The 22,134-nt window shown below is 47.7% G+C and overlaps 1 long non-coding RNA gene across 1 annotated transcript; it reads left to right on the top strand.

Moving 5' to 3' along the window:
* The first annotated feature begins 16 nt into the window (after positions 1-16).
* On the top strand, positions 17-21,869 carry LOC112606539. Its single transcript, XR_003115649.1, has 2 exons — positions 17-88; positions 21,092-21,869. It is a non-coding gene; the product is annotated as an uncharacterized LOC112606539 (long non-coding RNA).
* The last annotated feature ends 265 nt before the right edge of the window (positions 21,870-22,134 follow it).

The following is a 22,134-nucleotide window of genomic DNA, read 5'->3' as shown; positions in this document are numbered from 1 at the left end:
TTTCTCAACAGGAATAACTCAAGTCACCTGTACGGAAAATCAGTTTGCTGAAATTATTCAATCAACGATTCTTGAAGTTGAAGAAAAGGTAAACATTCTCTTGTAAGGGAAACTCGTTGTCTGGGGAGAGGTTACTGTCCCTGTCATTCCTCCCATATGCCCAGTTTTGTGTGTAATATTTTACCCCTTCTCTCTGCCTGGCCAAGTTCCTCTTCATCCCTCAAGATGTTTATCAAATGCCACCTTTGTCCTTTGGGGAAGATCTCCTCCAGGCTGCGGGTGATTTCTCCTGCTGTTGAACCCCCACGACACTTTCACCTTCCTGTGACGTTTGTGTTCTCGTTTGCCCTTCCCCTGATGGTCTCACCCTTCCTCTCCTGGCCGATCGGGTAGAGGTCCGTGACACACCCCCCATCATAGTACTTACCTTCACACTTTATTCTCGTTGCCTGTTTTTGTGTTTTCCCCAGTAAGCTCCTCGAGGGCGCATCTGAATTGTGCCTGGGACACAGTCGGTACTCCATAAATGTTTCTCGAATGACTAATGTAGGAGCCTCCCCACAAGAGGCCTGCTCCTGTGTGGACCCACATCATACCCCCACCACACCTCCCTTACTGGGCCTGTACTAGAAATCATTCTTAAACACATTATGATCTTTGAGCATTCATCCGAAATGCCTGATCTTCTCCAGGTGTCCTTTGGCTATTGATGAAATGAAGCTAATAGCAAAGCTTTGGTATCTGATTCTTTTTTTTCACATTCGATTTTGGGCCCACGTTAAGAGCAGGAATCCAGAAGTGGAGAGGAAGGTGACAGGCAGAGCTGGATGCCAGTGGTCCCTGGAGCGCAGCTCCCCAGCTCGCTTCCACCCCTTGTGGCGGGTGTGAATGGGGGTTGCGTGTGGTGGGGTTTAGGTCTCGCTGTGGTTGTGGCCCCTCCTGTCTGCTGCACCAGTGGACCACCTTCTCCATCTGTGCCATGCTCTCGACTGCTTCACTCAATGACTTTGTGTCTTAATCCACCTCCCTGCCCCCAGCCTTTGTCTTTTAAATGAACAAGTCAGCAGGTTCCTCTTCTCAAACTGTTTACTGTAACAGCTAAAGATCCCAGAAAAGTTTCTTGTTAATTTTATGAGTTTATGCATCATAGCCAGAGGGACAAAGCATAGATTGTGGGTGTTCCCAGAGACACAAATTTCCAGAGATTGTTTTCCATATTCATTTGCACATTGTTGTCTGGATTGGACATGTGTATTGGGCTTCAGTGTGAGGCTTTTAATATGTATATCCTGTTATCAATAAAAAAGTTATCTAAGCGGTTGAATCCTGTGAGACTTCGCGAGTGTGTGCAAATCAAGTATACTTGACTTTTCAACCTCTTCTTTCAATGTAACTTTTATACAAAATAAATAATCAATTGACAGTTCTCAAAAAAAAAAAATCAGTGTAGTTGGTCACCATCATCTTGGAAGACTTGACTCAGCCCTTTCTGCCTGTAACAGTAACCAGCAATTATCTCTCACATTGGTAGAGTGCTTTCTCTTTTGCAAGGTGCTTTGACACACATCGACAGATTTGCTTTTCCCGCCAGTCCTGGGAAGCAGGCAGAGGCGAGTGGTAACCTCTCATTTTCAAAGTCAGGAAGTAAGCTCAGAAGTTTGATGTCTGGCATAACGTCATGAGCTGATGTGAATGGGGTTCAGTTTTTCCCACCCCATCTCATCTTGGTCCCTCTCCTTTGGAAGCCATGGCAAACTAGTAGTGTCACAAAACCGTCTCTTCCCCACCCTCAATGTTCCTTTGAGGGAGGGGAGTCTTGACCTTCTGTTGAGAGTCTGACCCTGGTGCTCCCTCCACCCTCAGCCAGGCAGCTCTCTTGAAAAAGCAGGTATGTTCCTCCTGAGACCTTCCAGTCAGTCTTGAAAGTTTTGTTTTTGTTAAGGCTAATTTAAATACAAGAAATTTAATTAGTTTACATGAATGCTGTATCGTCTTACTCTGAGTAAACTGGAAGACACTAACAGGTTTGATCAGCTTAATTCAGCTGTATCTGATGATGTTCTTTCCCTTTCTTCTCTTTTAAATAATTGCAAATGGTTTCTATCAATCAAGGCAGCAGAGCACAGTGCTTTATTGCCATGTGGAATTGTTTAGTTAACTGTGATTTTTTAAAAATGGCTCAACTTTTAATGAAAGAGCGGATTGTCAAGTGACTTTTTGATTTGTTCTTTGATGGGGAAATGGGAAAATAGAACCATCATAATAAAAAACCAGCTTCTATTCTAGAAGAGAGGCTATTACCTTAAGAGCAGGATATGATTTCAGTGAATTGTTGTTTTCCTAAAACAGGCCACTGTCTCTCGTCTTTTTATTTTGAGACCTTCCTCTGATACTCTTTTAGATTAACATTTTCCTATGGGAAACTGTAACCTGGAATCCCCCAAACAGGTTGGTACTCCCCATAGTGTGAGCATTGGGGCCCAAGACCAGATACCAGTACCCTTTTACTGGGAATCCGAAACATCAATATCGAGAAATCTGCAAGCCTATTGTGATGCTTGTAATCAAAGGAAACATCAGGCTTCACATTTTACTTACAGTTGTGGCATGATGCAAGCACCATTTTACTGTTAAGGTTATTGTTTTCTTAACCCCAAAGCTGGATCTTCATTAGTGAAGATCCTCATAGAACTACCCACATGGGGTAGCCTCTATGGGGTCCCAGGTGCTCCTTAGTGGTTGTGCCCACCTTGAATTGGCACAGTGGCAGGACCTCCGAGCACCATGAGAGGATGGACAGGGGTCACCTCTGAGGCTGGTCCGAGGACTCCTCTGTGTTCTGTAGCATTCTTACACCCTTTTCACACTTAGCAAACTTGATATCTCATGGGCACCTCAAGCTTACTGTGTCCAGATTTTAACTCTTGGTCTGCTTCTACCATAGTCCCTTTCTAGGCCTCCTCCCTTCCCTCATCTTATTAAGGTGCATAGTTGTTAACTCACTTTGTCAAGCCAGAAACTGGGAGTTCATCTGTTAATACTCGTCTTTTTCTTCCTCCAAATCACCAAGTCCTAATGCTGCCTCTCCTAAAGTGGATATTGAGTTCATCCATGGCCTTCCTGTATCCACCCCCAAGTCCAAGCCAACATCATCCTTTGCCAGGTGACTGCCAAAGCCTTTTAACTGGCTGCCCTGCCTGCTTCTCTTTTTCTTCTGTTCCTGTCATCACTTTGGACCCAATGCAATCTTTAAAAATTCTTGTCAAATCATTTCACTACCTTGCTTGAAACCTGTTGGTGACCTCATCCTGCACTTGATGAAACACATAAGCCCAGTGCAGCTCGTGGAGAGGACTGCTCTGTCTGGGCCCCAGGCCTGGCTTCAGAGGCACAGCATTGTTGGCACCACGTTGTTATAGCTTGTGAGACACTCTCCGCTTCACTCTTGGCTTCCTTGGAAGATTGCAGTGACTTCAGTTTTCCAGATGCAATAAAATATCTCAAGCTCTCAAAGGTGTACTTAGAATGAATATTGTGTTCTGGGAAATGGAACAAGGGGTGATTTGTTCCTCCAGACACCAGAATAACAATTCCTAGAACACAGAGGTGGACCACTATTTCATTTGGAACCTTAATAAGTTAATAGCCAATAAGTAATCAACTGAAATTGCAATACTCCTTGCTACTCCCCAAGCAACCTCCCCACCCTCCACGCACATATTTTGACAGAAAAATGTGCAGCAGCATTTTAGCTCAGGAAATCTTGAATGAAACTTGGTTCTAGGTTGGTACAAGAAAAGACTGGCATTCTAGTATACAAGGGAAAAAGAAAGCTAAATATTAGCATACAGCTTTCCTTTTTAAATATGTTTCTCCTATCTTGAAGCCGATTTGTTTTCCTTAGTCTTGAGCTTTACTCCTGTGTGTGTGTGTGCGTGTGCAGCCATGCACACACCTGTAAAGCACGTACCTGAATTTCATCTTAGGCATGATACTCTCCATTCTCAGGCCTTCCCCAAGGTAATTAATGGTAATACTGACATTCCAGCTGGATGTTTGGTACACTGTGGCCTCAAGACAACTTTTCTATGATCTCGAAATTGAAATGTTTTAAGATACGAGTTTGGTGGGTCCCCCTGATGAGTTACAGCAAAGATTGTAATGGGAATACTAGCAAAGGTGATTTTAATAGTGTCATGAGCGTTGTGATAGAGTTTATTACCCAGAGTCATGGGAACACAGAGATGGCCCCTCACTCACCCTGGGGAGTGGAAAGTCATGTGACCCTTGAGATGGGTCTTGAAAGAGATGCCAAGTACCAAGTGCTTATTACTTTTTTGCCAAGCAGAAGGAAGGCTTGGGAGAACAGGGGTGCAAAGGGCATTTCAGACAGCTGCATGGAGAAAGGCCTGGGAGGTCAGCTAGAGCGTGGCATGCCAGAGAACCCCGAGGAGGGTTGCTGCTGCAGTGGAGGGCATGGTGGGGTGGGAGTTGAGCGCAAAAGGTGGGCAGGAGCCAGATCATGCAGGTCCTTCCTTGGGGACCAGGTTAAGCAAGGGATTTGGATTTTGTTCTAAAGGCAGTGGAATGCCACTGTAGAATTAAATACTAGGGAGTTACTGGATCGGGTTTGTTTTTTGCAATAGGGATTCTGTAGGCATGGTCTGTACTAAGACTTCTCCTGAAAGTCAGTGATCTGATTCAGATATGCAACTCCTTTTATTAGTTCTAATGGGTGTGAAACTTAAAATTCCACAGACTTGCACGTTTTAGGTGTGACTGTAGGCTGGATGTTGCTAAGTGACTGACGTGTGATTGGTGTTTAGTGCCCTGCTGGAGTTTCTGGATGATTGTACTGCCCTGAGTTGCCATGCTCAGCAGTGGGGCATTCCAGCTGCCTGCTGGGTATGGACACAGGCAGTTGGATTCCTGCTGGTTTGGAAATGGCACTCTGACAGTGCAGCGTCAGTGAAGTCTTGAATTTGTGAGAGCAACTGAAAAGTTGCTGGGAATCTAGAGGTCTAATTCTACTGTTAACTTGGCTTTCTCATTATTTGGTTAACATGATTTGGTCGGTTGTTAACCCTGCACTATGAAGCGATGCATATTTATGCTAGGAACATGTTTTGGCTTCAAAGTTTATGATAACTAGACTTTAAAACAGGTATGAAGTTTAGATGCATCATCTGTATCCCTTTGCAAAAGATATCTCTGTCTCCCACATTTGCTTCTCTGATGATTCTTCAGTGTTATTACCATGTTATTTTTTGCTGCTAAGGGGAAAATATGTGGGATGAGCAAGGGTGGCATCCCTTGCCCTGCCTCCATGGGCAGTGGTTCTGAAAGGACTCAGGGGTGTTTGCATTACTTAAGGCTTGAGAAAGCAGTAAGGCGAAGGCAGAGAAATGGTGGAGGAGGCTATCACAATTTCCTCAACAACAAAGATGAGGGCTGTGGGGAAGGAGAGAGGGGCATGTTTGAGAGATGTTTAGGATAAGGGAGAACAGTCTGATGTAGGGAATGACAGAGAGGAGTGGTGTCTAGGAGATCCCCAAACTTCTGGCTTGGGCAGCATTGATGAGAGGGACAGTCTTGTATCACCCAGCAAGTATATAAAGCAGGCCACGATGAGGAGGCTTGGGAGTGGGCAAGAGTACAGCTTGTTCTCCCACTGTGTGCAGACAGAACAGCCATGCATGACGTGTCGTCAGAGGTCAGGGTTGGGCTCGGCACAGAGGCGTTGAAAGCCAGGTCCTATCTGTACCCTGTTTTGTTGTCAGTGGGGAACCCATGAACACATTCTAGTTAGAGGACTAAGATCAGACATGGGTTTCTGTGAAATCATTCCCTGGAAATTGAGTTACCGGGAGGCTAGAGGCAGGGAGGCATCTGGGTAGAGTTGCTGAGGACTCAGTGATGGCAGGGAGAACATACAGGCATGGGTATGCATGCAGTGTCTGCAGCCTCTATTTTATTTGGGGATGGGTTGGGATACGGATTCTAGAGTCAACACAGAAGGGAATGAGCAGCCCTTAGTAAGCTATTAACCAGGAGCAGGTGGGGGCAGCAAGGGGAAGATGGAGTAGAAGGTGACCAGGAGTGCTCTCCTCTGTTCTGGTGCCCAGGCTTGCCTTAGTTAACAGTGGCCCCACGGTGGCCTGAGTGGACCTAAGGCTGGAGCTGGTCTGACCCTTGCTGACCTGGAGGCTTCTGTGCATTCTGCAGTTGGGCCAATGGCAAGATCAATAAACCTTGTCTTCAGTGCTCAGAAGCCTTCTTTTTCTGTGCCATTTGCCAAAACCATTCTCATTGACTGGTAAATCAGCTTAAGGTTCAGCAAAAAGGAGGACATTTAAGTTAAAGATCAAATATTTATCACTTTGTTAGTGACAAATGCAACTTCAGCAGCTCAAGTTCATTTTCTAATGGGGTGATTCCCTTTCTCCTACCCTGAAATAGACTCTTAGGAGACCCTGGAGAACTTTGACACACCGCTATGTAAGTATTTGATAGCAGCTTAGCTTACTGCCTTTCTTTTGCAAAATATTTGAATTTTGTCAGGAATCAAAGGTCTGCAGTGAAGCACACACGGTAAGCATTGAGATGTGCACAGTGTGTTTGCAGAATCCCTTTTGGACTGGCCGTCTCAGCTGCTCGGCTAGTCCCCTTGCTCACCATACATCAACCCTCTCTGCTCTGGTCACCCTGGCCTCTTACTACCCCTTAAAACCTTCATGCTGCTCCTGCCTTGTGGCCTTTGCCCTCCATGCCCTTCCCTGGCACGCTCTTCTTTGAGGTCTCCTTGGGGCTTGCTCCAGCCTTTCCTGCAGGCCTCTGCTCTCCAGTCAGAGGCAGTCCCTCGTGATGCTCTCCCTGTTAAATCACATCCCCCACCTGGTCACCTTACACTCTTTTGTCTTGCTTCATAGCACTTTGTTCCTTGACATATTACACTTTTTTTTTGTTTATTTTTTATCTCCATCAGTTGGAATGTGAGTTCCATGAGACCAGGAACTTTGTTTTCATTATTCTGTCCTGCTACCAGGACATTACCTAGCACATCGAGTCTGCCTTGTATTTGGTGAATCAGTGAATGATCATATGGACCGGTCAGTCAATCAGTTTGTGTATTCACAACAGTTAATCAGCATGTGGCATGTGGTAGGTGCTCAGGAAGTATTTGAAAGAATGAATTGGTGAGTGAGTGAATGAATCTGTGCATGGTTAGTCGCCAACACTGGTGCTCAGCAACTATTAGCTGGATAAGTGAATGGATGCTGGAGCTTACTCGCCTGTCTCTGGGGCTAGTCCCCAGCTTCTTTACTGGGGGAAGGCCTGGATGCACAACCTTTGGTGTGTGCTGTTGTTGTTCCTGTTTGATAAATTCAGTTAGTCCCCTCACTCTTTCCATTTGTCTGCCATCAGCCAGGCTCTGTAATTAACTTACTGTAATTTAGCTGAGAGGTGAATTTTTCATTTTAAAGATGTTATAAACAGCTGGTGCTTGTGGCATCTTGGTTGTTGATGAAGTTCATGCCTAAAAGAACATGAGGGCTGTGTTACGTGTCCAGGAGAGAGGAGACTGTTAGCCCACACCTGGCCACAAAAACATGGGGACAGTCTGGCAAGTTCTGGCAAAGTTGTTTTTCTCTAGTTCCAGTGCACCGACGTGCCAGCATGGGGGCCAAGGATCAGGGTCAATGTGGTCATCTTCCTCACGGGTCACATTTAACCCAAAGATTTGGGAGAAATAACATTTTAAAATTTTACAACAAATGCTGATATTTGTTAGAGGAGAATTCAATATCGCTTAGTAGTTAAGAGCAGGCTGTGGAACCAGACTGCCTAGGTTTGGCTCTGTCTCACCACTTACTTGCCTGGTGGTCCTGAGCAAGTTACATAGTCTCAAAACTCATTTCTCACTTCTAAGGTGGGAGCCTGTGATGCAGTAGAGCCAACAGCATGGGGATGTCAGGAATCAGTGAGAGCCACGGAAGGCTTTATCACAGTGTGTGCACATCGTAAGTAAACAAGGGGGATGTTACATGTGATCACTTGACGTTTTAAGATAACAGAAGAGCCAAATGAAATTTTATTCTTACCCTGGCCATGCCTTAGACATGGCCTCCAGGGATGGGCATTCATTTCCTTCTGCATATTTCAGATGGTCAAGTTAGGAGAAGCACTGCCTTAACAAAACCTAGTGCACACCACTGGATGGCTTGCATGCTTTCTCAAGAATTCTTCCCCAGCCTTGCCTTGGAGTTGAGCTGCCATTAAGGAAGTGATGAATTAGCCATGCTTACTTTTAGTACCTGCTGTTTTAAAGTACCTAATTGAATAGCAAATGAAGTTGAGGGAACCTACAGATTTGGATAAAGAACTGCCAAGGAATGACGGTATATAGAGGAGCTTGTAACTTGTCTGAGCATTTTCACACAGATTGCTTGCATTTCATTCTTATAACCACCTATTCATTAAGGTAGAGAAGACTGTCAGAATGGAAAGAGATTTCAGTAATTCTTGGGTCCATCTCTTTGATCTGATTTCTGAAGTCCCTTCTTCAGCATCCTATTCATCTTTCAGACTCTGCTTGGTTTCTCCAGGAGATAGAGCATTTTCTGCCCCAAAGGCAGTTCAATCTGGGTCCCCGTAACGTCTACACATTGGTTTAGGTTCTTTTAGAGCCGCAGCTAAATCTAGCCCTTCTTCAACCTGTAATTTATCCCCTTTTAATGTACAGACCTCTGGAGCTAGTGTTTCCACAACCTCACCTGGCCACTTAACCATTGTGATTTAACCATTAAATATATGAAGTCTGCAAGAGGCAGCCTTGACTGGCAGGTCGACTTAGTCCAGTGGACTTCAGCTGCAGGTCTCAACTCATTGATTGATGGCGAAATCTCTTTTGTGGATTGCAACCAGCATTTTTTTTTTAATGAAATGAAGTATCAGACTATATAAACATACATATTTTCTCAAAATCTGATTTCAGTTCGTGTTGCATGTGCTGCTGTTACATTCTTTCTGCACATGATAAGCATTTCAAAAGCCATTGTTTTGGACCGTCTTACAGGAATTTCAAGTTACTTCATTTTTATTTAGTTATCATCTTTGTCCTTTTAATGGTTGACTTGGCTTCATGTCAACTAGTTAAAGACATAGTTGCTGTGTTTCAGGTCGCTGGTGGCTATTAATTTAACTCTGATTCCTCTGTAAAGAAGGGCATGTCCTGGCTGGCCAGGGTTAAATAACAAGATCTGTTCAAAAGCTCTGCTTCCTCATTTTTCCTTACTCCACCTTCAGTGAGAGGAGCTGGTTGTGAGCACCTAGAGGATTTCATGCAATCTTAGGGCCTGTCCTTAAAAGGCAGCCTTTCCTCAAGGCAGGAGGAGCCTACTTTGCTGCTGGCTCTGGGAAGGAGCTTTTGAGGACAAACCTGCACTTACATGGGCTGCTTTGGTCTCTAGACTGCCCCGAGCCTGAAAGTATTCTCACAAACAAGAGAGGCACCTTATCACAACTTGGTGTGAAGGATGTGACAATACCTCTAACTGGAAAGGGAGGGATGTGGCTTAGTTGAAAGAACAAATTTGTGAGTCCAGCATTGTTTTCTGGTCCTGAACTCTCTGCATAGGGGATGGAGGGGGAGACGGGTGTGGGGGGACAGGTGAGGGACAGCTGTGGAGAGAGGGGGCTCCTTGGACACAAGACTTAAGCTCTTTGAACAATGGTCGGATTTCAGGCTCAGGGCCTATGCCAGGGATTTTTCTTTTGTAATCTCATGTCATCTTCACGTTGTCTTTCTCTTACTTTGTCGTACTGGCCTGATGAAACACCATCCTGGTTAAATTGAACCTCCTACTTTTTCTGTGCCTACACCTGCGCGGTTGGTGCCATCCTGACTTGCCTGCTTCAAGCTGTGTGGCCCGCGACTGCAGTGGGCCCCGAGGCGGTGGCGGGTGCACGCCACTCCCATTCAGTCATTGCCTCCTGCGACAGCTGTTTGTGGCTTCTTTCTCTTCAGACTGCCAACATCTCCCTCCTTTCCCTGCCTCCTAAGCGGATGCTCTTCTTCCAGGAATTATTTTTCCTGCATAATTATTTTGTCATTATTCCTTATGATGATGATGATGACAGCTAATGCTTATATTATACCTACTATGTACCAGTCACTATTCTTGTATATCAGTTTTCTATGTCCAATGATTAGCCCCATTTTTCAGGTGAGAAATCTGAGGCACAGAAAGATTAAGTAACCTGGCTGAGGTTGCAGGGCCAATAAACGGCAGAACTAGGATTTCAGGCCGGCACTGCCTCCGAGTCTTCCCGGTGCTCTTGTTTACTGCAGTCTGGAGAAGAGTTGCCCTCTCCGCCTTCCGTCTGCCTGCTGCCACCCTCCCTCAGACTTACTCCGATCTTGCCCCTGACCTCTTCACCAAAACTGCTCTGCAAGCCATGGAGGACCTGCATGTGGCCAGACCAGATGACCAGCTCCCCCTTCCTCAGGACACCTTCTTCATTTGCCTTCCAAGCCACCATCTTCTTCCTGGTTTTCTTCTTCACTCCCTTTTCAGTCTTTTCCTGCTTCCTCTTCAACTCCCCCAAGGTCTAGACTTTGGATTGCTCCAGGGCTTAGTTCCCTGCTCTGCGCACACTCTGCTTCCGGCTTTAAGGGCCCACGGCTCCCAGGGTCCTGTGGCCAGCCCGTTCTCCCTGCACTGCAGGCCCATGCCTCCAGCTGCCTTTTCGTGCCTCTACTAGGGATGGCTGATAGATTGTCAAACTCCAGCTCTCCCCACCCACCTCACACCCGCCTTGCAACTTCCCACCTCCCTCAATGGCAATTCCATTCTTCCAGTTGCGCAGGCCCGAGAACCTTCAGTCTGTTTGCTTTTTTTCACACTCCATTTCCAGTCTCGGTAAATTGTGTGGCTCTGCCTTCGAAGTGCAGACCACTTTGCACCACATCTACCTCTATCCTGTACCATCCTATCCTGTACCATCTACCCCTATCCTGTACCATCTACCCCTATCCTGTACCATCTACCCTTATCCTGTACCATCAGGTTTTACCTGAATAATTCATTAGCATCTTCACTGATTTCCTTGCCTTAGCCCTTTCATTGACTGCAGTCAGTTGTCCACAGAGTTCTTTTTTTTTTTGAGACGGAGTCTCGCTCTGTAGCCCAGGCTAGAGTGCAGTGGCCGGATCTCAGCTCACTGCAAGCTCCGCCTCCCGGGTTCAAGCCATTCTCCGGCCTCAGCCTCCCGAGTAGCTGGGACTACAGGCGCCCGCCACCTCGCCCGGCTAGTTTTTTGTATTTCTTAGTAGAGACGGGGTTTCACCGTGTTAGCCAGGATGGTCTCGATCTCCTGACCTCGTGATCCGCCCGTCTCGGCCTCCCAAAGTGCTGGGATTACAGGCTTGAGCCACCGCGCCCGGCCACAGAGTTCTTTTAAAATGTAAGCAGCACCCTCCTGTGGCCCCATCTCGCCCTCTGCTGCTCCCTCTCTGACCCCTCAGCTCTCCCTTTGCTTTCTCCGGACTTGTGGCCCCTGTGTGCTTCTCAGATGTGCAAGTGATGCCCCGCCTGAGGGTCTGTGCATGGATCCTGCCCTGCCTGGAAGATCTTCCCAGGAATCTGCACAGATCCCTTCAAGTCTCTGGCCCAGTGTCACTTTCTCATGAAGCCTTCCCTGCTCAGTTACTCTAAATTTGCAGCCTCTGCGCCTCCAGCAGCACACAGCATCATCTGACACATGCTCTATCCATTTGTTAGTTGTCTGTCTCTCCACATTCCCTGTGAATGAAGACAGCTTCATTACCTGAAGGCAACATTTTTGCTTGTTTTGTTCATAGCTGCATCCTCAACATTGTCCCCTGACATACAGGGTATGCTTTAAAAATATTTGAATGCTAGGTACTTTTATCTTTGACAATATAGTAATTGAGGGTCTTAAGAAGTTAAGTTACTTGCCCAGGATCACAGACCCTAGAATTGCCAGGATGGGACTGAAACCCTGACATGCACTTAACTTACCATGTGCTGCTTTTTCTTATTAACTAAGGACAATAATACATAACATAGTTACTTCGAGGATGAAATGAATAATGCACAGAAAAGCACTTTATTAATCCAACTGTGCCAAAAAAATGTAACTTATCTAATTTATTGAGAACGCTAGCTTTCATGTCTCTGTCATTCGGCAGCCCACTCAGAGATTCTTTTGTGTTTCTGGATTTTTATTTGGGAGTAGCCACTGCTGCTGCCACTGCTGCCAAATAACATTTTCTTCTTTTTTCTGCCGTTGGTGTGAGAAGTGTGTGTGTGTGTGTGTGTGTGTGTGTGTGTGTGTGTGTGTGTTTGTGTATCTTTTATCTGTCTGTAACTATTGTGGTCCCTCCTCCCCTCATACACCCACTGGCCTTCAGGTCAAGAGCTTTCCTGACCCCTGTGGCCTGTCGGCAGCAGGGAGCAGTGGAGCTGGCACCTGTGTGGCTGTCATTATTGGTTCATGTATATGTTCCTGGGGCAGACACTTATGTTATCAGCAGGTGCTTTGCGGGTGTCAGGAGTCCCATCTTGCACAATTCTCCTGGCAGCCTGTCTGTCCCCTACCCCCACTCTGCAGCTGCCTGGAGTGAAGTGATCACAGGCCCATTATGGCTAAATACCAGGGACATAAAATGAAGCAAGCGCACTTGATGAACTGCAGAGCTGCTGCTCTCAAGTGCAGAATTTATGTCTCCCTGAACCCAGGGCAGCTTCCCTGGGCTTATAGCATAAAGCATAGAGCAGTTTGGCCCTTCTAATGCCTCATGTTGTAATAATGACACAGCTACAGGAAGAGATGTGAAGCTTTCCCCATCTATCCCCTTCTTGTGTTGTTTATTCATTTGTGTTCCTGATTTTGAAGTGGGAGAAACATGCAGCCACTTCTTAGGGAGCACCGTAAACTGTTTTTTCTGAAGACAGGAGAGCTTTGACACTTTAGAAAAGGAGAACAGCATTGAGAATGTCTAGTGGTTGGATGTCTGGGCCTGGTTACTGTTCTCACGTGGGTTGTACAGTGGGATGTAATTGTACAAGGACTTAGCATGGACTCCAGATCTGGTCAAGCTATTCTCGGCAGGCACCCCTTCAACAGCCTGTGACATCCTTGGCTCCCTCCATGCTGTTGACCCTGGGCAGTGTGGGGGTGGGTGGAGAGAGTTGCACTTTTCCTGGGGGCCTTTAGAGCAGCCTGGCCCACACTGAAAACTCAAGCAGGATGTGGTGCATCTTTTAACCCAGAACGACTGCCCAGCCGGCATGTAGCGGCACCTTCCAGGCATCAGGGTTAGCCTGATTGTAAGCAACAGACTTTACCTGCTGCCAAATGAGACACACCCGGAGGGCCTGTGTTCCTCTCACAACCCTCCCTGTGTCCTCAGCTTCCAGAGCTGACAAGCAGGAACCAGGCATAGACTCTTGATCTGTGTCCCATTGGTCCACATGCCTTGTAGGGGATAGCCTGGCGTCCCCTGCAGAAGCAGCTGCGTGGAGTGGGAGGAACATAGTTTCTGAGCCAGAAAAAGCTTGATTGGAATCCCAGCTGCACTATTGACTTTCTAACTCCCTGGGGCCTGCTCTAAGCCTCAGTTCCCTTGTCTGCAAAATGGGGATGAAGTCTGCTGTGAGGCTTGCGTGTTTGTGGAGGACTTTAGTGCAGTCGCTTGATAGGTATTGAGCAATCAGGAAGCAGTAACTGCTGTTCTTATTTGTGGGGGCGTTGGAAGGCACTGTGGGGTCACACAAATGGGTGGACTTTGGAATCAGGTCTGAGTTCAAATCCTCATTCAGCAGGTCATTCATTAAATACTTAACGAGTACTTATTGCAGGTTTTATAGTGGAGTTGAGATTGTGCTTGTTCCCAGCAGTCTTTGATGTTGGGTAACAGCATACTTTACTGAATCTCAGTTTCATCATTTAAATGGGGGTAAAAATACCAATCTTGTATGATTGTGGTGGGAATGAAATAAGTATTTATAAATGGCAGCTAGCTAGTTTATTATTACAGAATTTTCTATTCTAACTCAATGGTTAGTTGCCTAAGATGAACTGCTTGTCTTAAAATATTCCAGCTTTGATATTCAGTCCAGCAGATGTTTGTTGAGCACCTGTTATATAAAAGGCATCATGCCAGCCCAGGAGAATATTCTTACCAGCAAGGCACATTTGCAGTCCCCCAAGAAGTGGAGACGTCAGAGGCCCAGCCAGCTAGGCAGTAGCTGCCAGTCAGTGCTGCAGTAAAGGTATAAACCAAGTCCTGAGATAGATAGCACCGAGGAGGAAGCTGTTGTTTCTGCGTGGGGGAGCTGGCGAAGGCCATGTGTGATGGTTGTCTAAAGATGAGAGACTGCACAGGCAGGTGACAGTGCGAGGGAAAAGGGCATTCCAGCAGAGATGTTCCATCAGCAAAGGCGTGGAGCTGAGAGCCCACAGGGAGGCTCAGGTGTGGTGGTAATAGTGGGTCATTTGGGTGTAGAGAGGCTGGAAAGAGTGAATGGGGCTGGGCTGTGAAGGCTTAGGGAGTTCTCAGCCTTGTGGGCTGAGCCTATGATGTGGAAGGCTTACAGGAGGGCAGGGTGAGCCCCTGACTGCATGGGGCAAGCTGTCCGATAAAAGTATAATGCTAGCTATTCATGGAATTTAAAACTTTTCTAGTAGCCACATTAAAACAGAAAAAAGAAAACAGGTGGAATCGATTTTAATAATAGATTTCATTTAACCCAGTATATTCAAAACATTATTTCAACATGTAATCAGCATAAATAACTTTTAATGAGCTATTTGGCATTCTTTCTTTTGGTACTAAGCCTTCAAAATCTTGTGTGTATTTTATACCACAGCACAGCTGAATTTGGACCACAGCCATATGGCTGATGTTCAACACATTGCCGGTGGCTGCTGTATTGGCCGCACAGGGTTAGCGGGTCTGGGGTGATGAGAGTTGAAAGTGATCTTCCTTGTCCTAGACCTTCCCCTGAGAGCCTGAACCAGCCTTCTCCCATCAAACCTTTAAACAGACCTGCCCAACAGCTACTTGGCAACTCAGGGAAAAGAGAAAACCTGGGGAATTTTGTCATCCATGGGTTTTATGGTGCAAAAAAAAAAAAAAAAAAAAGTAGAATTCCCTGGTGTTTCCCAGATTCATGTACATCTCCAAGGGACAGACCTCACTGGACAGCAAGTTACTGTGTACCATTTATTGAGCCTCTGGTATGGCCTGTTCATCCACTACATACTTCAGATAATACATTATTTCTAATTTTTCGATGTCTACAAAACAGGTTTCTCACCCATTTTACAGAGGAGGAGAGTCGGGACATGAGAGATTTAGTCCCTTGTCCAAGATCGTTTAACCCGATGAGGCAGAGCTAAGGCACAAACCTGATTTCGAACCTGTGTTCCTACCTTTCCCTAATAGGATCTAACACTCTGTGTACATTATAATCTCCAAATCGGAGAAAAGTGCATATAAGAAGTTAGCATGTGTGCATACATGCATATCTACATACACAGAAGTAGGAAAAGATGGGAAAGTTACAATCACAGAAAAAAAATCACAAACAGTTCTGTGCTGAAGAATGCGTCCCCGCTTTCCTCCTCTCTGCCTCTGGTCTCCTGCCCACACATCCTGGGGACCATTTGGAATGTCCCCATACCGACCGGTTGCCGTGGGTGTGTGCTGGTGGGGGGGGTAGGGGTGTAGCAGGTGGAGTTTCATTAGAATCAGTAGAACTCAGGCGTTTGTGAAGTTTCCGTTTCCCTGGTTAGGGAAGCTAGAGGCCGTGGGGCACTGGCATTTGAGAAGCTGGAGGTTGCAGCTTCCATCCTGCCTGAGCTGCTTGCTGGGCAGAAGCCAGGCTGAGCAGGCTGAGATGTGAGCTTCATTTATTTCTCTCTGCAAGGGGCTGCTGAACCATGATGGGGGCACAAAGTGGGTGAAGGGCGGGAAGACAAGTGCGGTGCACCCAGGAAGGTGGGGACTGTCCAGGCTTCAGAGTCACAGATGTGGGTTTGACCTTTGACTCTGCCAGTCCTTTCTTTTGTGTCAGTGGCAGGGCCTTGGATTCCTCATTGTGAAACTGGAGCAGTCATTTTAGGCAGAGCTCTTTCCAGTGTAATGGACAGAGACCCTTGGAGCCAGTCAAAGTTGAAAGAGGTCTTCATCACATACAGAGACACATCGGAGTACCCTGAGGACAGAAGCCTGTGTAGAGCTGGCCTCCCAGGGGACTGGACTTCTCTTGTGGCCTCTCAGGAGTGCTCCCTCCACCCCCAGGCCTCTCTCCTGCCTGCCTTCCCTGGTGACTACATCTATGTGATTGTCTAACTTCAGTGTCCCTTCATGTCTCTTAGATTCTTGAAGTAGAGGCCAATTGTCCCAGCTTCTCCTCTAGGCAAGCCTACATTTCAGAGGTCCTAGCAGATGTGATTGAGCCAGCCCTGGCCCAGGAGGCTGCCCAGTGTAGCCCCTGGGCCCAGAGCCATGGTGAGGCAGTCCTCAGCCCAGAGGGAGGCAGGCAGGCATGGACAGTGTTCTGTGGTGGCCTTTTCACCCTCCAAAGGTGATTACTTCTTGATTTCTCTTTCCCCGAGCCTGCCTCCCAACTTCCCAGACTTTAAGCTGAAACCTCCGATTTCATTGAAAATAAACAGAAGCCTTTAGTCCCCCAACCTCACAGTACGGAGCCACCCCACCCCCGGTGCCATCTCCCTACCCTCCTCTTGTTGAGTTCGAAGGGTCCTTTGCCTCTCAAAGGCAGGTCTGTCCATTCGGCTTCCCGTCTTGCTCCTACAGAGACCTCTTCTTTTTTCAGTGTCAGGGTTTTCTCCCATTCTATTAGATCCCTCAAACATCATTCTCTGGTTTCTCTTATTATTTAAAGAAAAACCCTTTTGGCCACACACACTCTTCCCACAGAACTTTGAAGCAGTTGGCGGCCCTGGTGCTGTTTGGCGCGCTGGCATGCAGACCCGTCATCACAAGCTACCGGAAGACAGGGGGGCTTGCAGCAGAGTGTCAGCCAGCTCTGCACTGAGCACGTGCCACTGACAGTTTTTCCTTGGCCAAATGTTCCCGAGCAAGGAAGCAGTGTGTTTGCTTATGTTCTGGCACAAGTGCCTCTGTCTTCTGACAGTTGACCTTCTTGACTGTCTTGGTTCCCACAATGGCACGTTCTCTTTTTCCTCACTCCTGTTCTCTGAGTACCCCCTTGCTCTTCCCCTTCCTGCCCGCTCTTCCACTTCCTACCCTATAGCTGTCAGGGTGCCTTGGGGCTCAGTCCTGGGCCCTTTCTCTGCCTGCCTTGGACATGATCTCTCTTAATCCAATAGTTGATGACTTCCAAATACAGATCCTCAGCCCAGACCCAGCTCCTGACTCATTTATCCTATTGTCTCCTTGATATTCCACGACGATCTCTAAGAAGCATCCTCACACGCAGAGAGGTACCCACAAAGCACTCAATGCGCTTCTTGAGCCCACCCTTCCCCAGTGCCCACTCCTCCCCATGCCCCTTCTTGCTTCTCAGGAGACAGAATCACCACCCATGCCACCCATGCGGTGGTTCAGGCTCCAGACCTTGGATTTATTCTTGTGTCCCCCTTTCCCTTATTTGCCATGTCCAGTCAGTCACTGGGGCCTGTCCCTTATACCTTCAGAACATAACTCCATCCTCCTCTTTGTCACCGCTGACCCACCCCGTGTCCAAGCCACCACCAGCCCCCCAGCCCCTAGACTGCTTCAGAGCCTCCCTTTGCGTTCCCTCACAATCCACTCCCCACTGACCAGCCAGAGGGAGCTTTTCAGCACCTGCGCCTCCCTGCTGGAAAGCCCTTCAGCGCCTGCTGCTGTTCTTGGAATAATCTTGCCATGGCCTGCAGTACCTCTGCTTCTCCCTCCCCTCCCCTCCCCTCCCTGGAGTCCCGTCCTGCCCTCGCCACCTTGCCACCTTGTTCCTCTCACTCCTCGGTAAGCCATGCCCTGCCTGGCTCAGGCCACTCTGCCCTCTGCCTGGTGCTCTTCCCAGCTTTTTTCCTGGCTGGTCCCTTTTCACCAAAGGGTCCCCTCCCCAGTTGTTATCTCAGAGATGCTTTCCCTTGCTGCCCCAGGTCACAGGTGAGTGAGAGCAGAGACGCTGCTTCTCCTGAAGCCTGATGAAGTACGCAGGATTCAGATGGGCATGTTTGCCTTTTAAATCCTGACCAGACCGCCCCGGCCCCAGTAGCTTGAGGCTTTTTTCCATGCCTCCAAGAACTTCTGAATGCATCTTACAAATGTTGAGGACTGGTCATCGTGGAGGCTGGGGCCTTTGAATGTCAGCTGCACTTATGGGGGCGGATGCAGACAGCAGCCTGAAGTGCAGGAGGGAAGTCAGGCCCAGCACTGCTAGCCAGACAGCCAGGGCTCGGCTAGCCCCAGGCCCGGGGTGCCACCTGCCAGTCCTGTGAGGAATTTGGGAGAGACAGCAGCGGGCTCTGACAGGCCATTATCTTCACAAGGAAATGGCCATGAATCAGAGTGCTGCTGATGGCTTGTTTCATTTTAAATAATTTTTTTGAGGCCGTATCAGAGGGAATGGGCTGCCGTTTGCAGCTTTGAACAGGAATGCTGTCCATTGCTGTTAGAAGCCATGGGATATTTACAAACTGGGTGACTGTTGGCGTTTTTCCTCTTTGCTCCTTGGTTTCCTGCCTTCCGTGGTGGGGATAATAAATGCTGTCTGTCTGACACAGGGCCGTTGGGGTGCGTTCCAGGTGTCGGTATGTCGGCTAGCATGAATTCAGTGCCCGCTCTGTGCCGAGCCCTGAGTTATACAGCTTCCTATTCCATCCTCACCACGGTCCCGCGAAGGTGGGCACCACTCAAGGCTGCAGTCTGGCTTAGAGGAGCTCAGTGCACCCGTCCCTGGGCCGCCCACGGGTATGGGTGGAGATGTCTCAGCCCACCTGTACCGCGTCCCTGTGGGTGGGCAGAGCTCTGCGTACAGATGCATTTGCTTTCCAGATTCTCACAGTCATCCTTTAAAACAAGCTGTTCTCATTGTTCAGATGATGGCATGGAGGCCTAGTGGAGTTAAGTGACTTGCTCAAAGCCATTTAGCCTGTAAGTGATACGTCCTGGATTTGAAGGCAAGTCAGTCTGGAAGTCCTTTGGAAGACCTGAAAAGGAGAATTGGTAAAGCCAGGGGTTCCTGTACCTTTCAGGCCTTAAGAAAGTAATAGTAGGTTTTTTGTTTTTGTTTTTGTTTTTTGTTTTTGTTTTTTTCCCTCTCTCTGTTCCTAATTTCATGAAGGAAATTATACATTTGCCCAAATGGCACTTCCCTTAATATTTCCTGAACCTTAATGTTTGCTCTTGATTGGCATTATGCCATCCTAGCACAATAATATTTGTCATCTCATACCTTAGGAAACTCTGCCTGATTTTGAATGATACAACAAAGATTTTGGGATCTAAATGGAATGAGAGGAATGGTAAGAGATTAAGGATCCCTCATAAAAAAAAAAAACAGGATGGTATCAATAAGACCTTTCCCAACTCTGAGTCCACATTCTGCCACCTCGGTCACTTAGATGGAGATGTCATCTTCCTCCTCAAGATGATGACAGGCCACCCACTACCCTGGGACAAAACAGGGCAGACAGTATAGAGCATAGGTCCCTCTGCTAGAGGAACATTGGTGTACAGCGCTCTTCTGCTTCCAAGAACCCCTCACTCCGTGCTACTCGCCCAGGATATTGTAATGGACATCTGCCTTTGATATATCCCTGCCTGATTCCTAACCCCACTCCTTCACTGTGTTTGGAAAGTACTCTTCCCACTGTACAAATTGGAAGGCTAGGCTGTGGGCGTATGGACCTGGGCTTGTCTAGTCACACATGCATGAGAGCTGGTGATGCAGAAAGCTGGGGGGTGGGGAGTTCATCTGGAGACCGTGCCAGCAGCCACGTCTAGTTTTTGGGGGTGGTCATGGTGGCTGGGCACCTCCTGCTCCAGTGCCCGTGTCGAGTGCTGACAGGTGGTGATGCAGGCTCTGGCATCCTCACATTGGGAGTGTGAGTTGGGATCCACTTATAGCAGCACAGCATAATGTCCTGCCCATTTTCTGAGCCTGGTTCTCTGGCTTTTCTGGGAATCAATGAGATGCCAAAGGCCTTTAAGTAAACTCCTCAATTTAAATCAGCCAAAGTCTTTTTCATCTGCTTAAAGCTAAGAAGCTGACTATTATAGAGATGTTCCTCTGTAGTTAGCCAAACATTTGTATTCATTCCTCAGGCCCCTGAAAGTTCTACTTCACCTGTTAGGACCCTCCACGGGCCACAGAATTCACAGGAGAATCCCAGCTTTAGTGGGTGGCAGGACTGTGGGCTCAGCCATCTCCCTTCATTATTATTGTGACCCAGGTTTCCATCATGCCTCCCAGACTGTAACCTCTGTGGGGACACAACTGAGTCCTTCATCTCTATCCTCAGCTCCTTGAGCAATGCTTGGCACACGGTAGGTGCTCAGGAAGGTTTGAATGAATGGGCCAAGGAACCAACAAAGAGATGAGAGAAGTTGGTGCCTGTGGGCTCTCTGCAGCCTTAATGAGGCTGGCCTGGCTTGGGCAGGAAGGGGGCCACGTGCCTGGAGACTGCAGACTGCCTGCAGTTCCATGCTGGAGATGGGCTGGGGAGATCATGGAACTTAGAGCAGGAGAGCAAGTAGCTAGAGCCATGAAAGGGACAGCCACTCCTCTGAGTGGAGGCAGCGTAGTTGGTACTTCCCAATCCTTTCACCTCATGGCACGTACAGAACACAGTATTATTTGTCTGGTACCCAGGGGTTTGTCCAGCTGGTGCTGGAGCAAAGGCCCCTCTCACAGCACACCGGTGACCCAGTGCCCACTGCTTAGAGCGCTGATCCCAAGGGAACTTAGAGACCGGTGTGGCCTCTTAGCCCTTTGTCATGTAAGTTGCAGGTGTTTTTCCTAGTTGTGTATTTGCCTTTATGATTTATTTTTTCTTCCACTTGGTTTATTCTTGACCATCACAGTTCTTTCTACAGGAGGTTCCAGCCTTGACAGGAAGAGTGTGGCCCTTCCTGGAATCCCTCTGGACACACCCTCCTAGCTTCCTCTAGGAAAGATGCGGCAGCTCAAAGGGAAGCCCAAGAAGGAGACCTCCAAGGACAAGAAGGAGCGGAAGCAAGCCATGCAGGAGGCCCGGCAGCAGATCACCACAGTGGTGCTGCCCACGCTGGCCGTGGTCGTGCTCTTGATCGTGGTGTTTGTGTACGTGGCCACGCGCCCCACCATCACCGAGTGAGCCCCGCAGCCAGCCGCGGACCCCATCGGCAGGGAGAGGAGGCGCGGGAGGGGGACGCAAACAAAAAATGGCTTTCATATTCAGAGATGTTCATGTTGCTGAGCTGTAAGCTGGAGCACCCTGTCTTCTCTGGTCTTTGACTTGATTAAAGTATCTCCGCTTTTCTTGGGAGGGAATAGGGGATGTTTTATCAGTGAATGTGCCATACACCTTATGGTCCACTTCATGTGCCTTTCAGACTTCAAAGCGCGCGCGCGCGTGTGTGTTTCTTTTTCTCTCCTAAAAATCAATAAGTAGCTCCACCTGAAGAGGTGCGGAACCTCCGGGTCGGGAAGCAGCTGGAATCCGCACTCACCTCATTCCCATTGTTTGGATCATGCCTCTTTCCAACATGTGTCACAATCTCCAAAGGGACTGTATTTCTTCTCTGTGCTTAATGTGATTTGAAATATGTTGAATCAAAGTGAAATATTTATTTTTTGAATAAAGGAGATAATAGCCTTAAACTGGATGCTTATCATGTTTTGCCAGTTGCTGTCTGTGAGTCTCCCCCTGCCCAGGGGTCTGCCCCTCTTCCCTCCCCTTCCCTTTCTCCTGTGGCTCTCTCCACCTTCCCCAGCACTCCCTCTGCTCATCATTTCTGAGTAAAATTATGCTTTTTGACTGACAATTTTAAGATGGAGAGGGACAGAAAGGGTGCATTAATTGGCTTGCTTTAGAAAGTGAGAGTTCTAATTAGACTGTGACCACAGATGCTTTTTACACCAGTTA

Source organism: Theropithecus gelada, chromosome 14 (genome assembly GCF_003255815.1).
Source record: "Theropithecus gelada isolate Dixy chromosome 14, Tgel_1.0, whole genome shotgun sequence".
Classification (NCBI taxonomy): Eukaryota; Metazoa; Chordata; class Mammalia; order Primates; family Cercopithecidae; genus Theropithecus; species Theropithecus gelada.
Note: the sequence above shows the minus strand (reverse complement) of the source record. Positions and strands in the feature narration are given on the sequence as shown.